Here is a 695-nt window from a genome sequence, read left to right as displayed (position 1 = left end):
TTCTGCTGGGGTATGTAAACTTTCTAGCACAACTGTATATATATATATACATATCTTTGTGTGTGCATTGAAGAATATTTCCTTTGAAAACGATGTGTAAATGACAGAGAATTGCTGTATGTAAAAGCTCACATTAAAATCGCATTTCAATTGAATGTAAATCGGATGCTAAGGCTGAGTTCACACGTGGCTTTTTTTCGCGTTTCCGCGGCGGTTTTAACCTCGCGATTTTGCCGCGAAAACGCGAAAAATAAGCATCCCATGCATTCCTATGGGATTCCGCAATGCTGAACTAATGCTGCGGTTTTTACCGCGGCGGAATCGCTTCGCTGTAAAAACCGCAGCATGCTCATTAATTTGCGGAATCGCGGCGATCCCGCACCCATAGGAATGCATTGTTCCGCTTACTTCCCGCATGTGGCAGTGCACACCATGCGAAAAATAAGCAGAACATTTGCGGATGGTACCCACGGTCCGGAGGAGAGGAGACTGTCCTCCGGGCTTTGGGTACCATATCCCTGTAAAAAATAGAATTTAAAAATAAAAAATATTGTTATTCTCACCTTCCGACGTCCCGCGCAGCCTTCCTGCTTCTCTTCACGCTCTCGTTCCCAGTAGTCCTTTGCGAAAATGCCCGCGATGGCGTCCGTTCTCGCGGTCATTCGCGCGACGTCATCGCGAATTACCGCGAGACG

Source organism: Dendrobates tinctorius, unplaced genomic scaffold, assembly GCF_039654945.1.
Source record: "Dendrobates tinctorius isolate UK_male_01 unplaced genomic scaffold, ASM3965494v1 ptg000104l, whole genome shotgun sequence".
Classification (NCBI taxonomy): domain Eukaryota; kingdom Metazoa; phylum Chordata; class Amphibia; order Anura; family Dendrobatidae; genus Dendrobates; species Dendrobates tinctorius.
Note: the sequence above shows the minus strand (reverse complement) of the source record.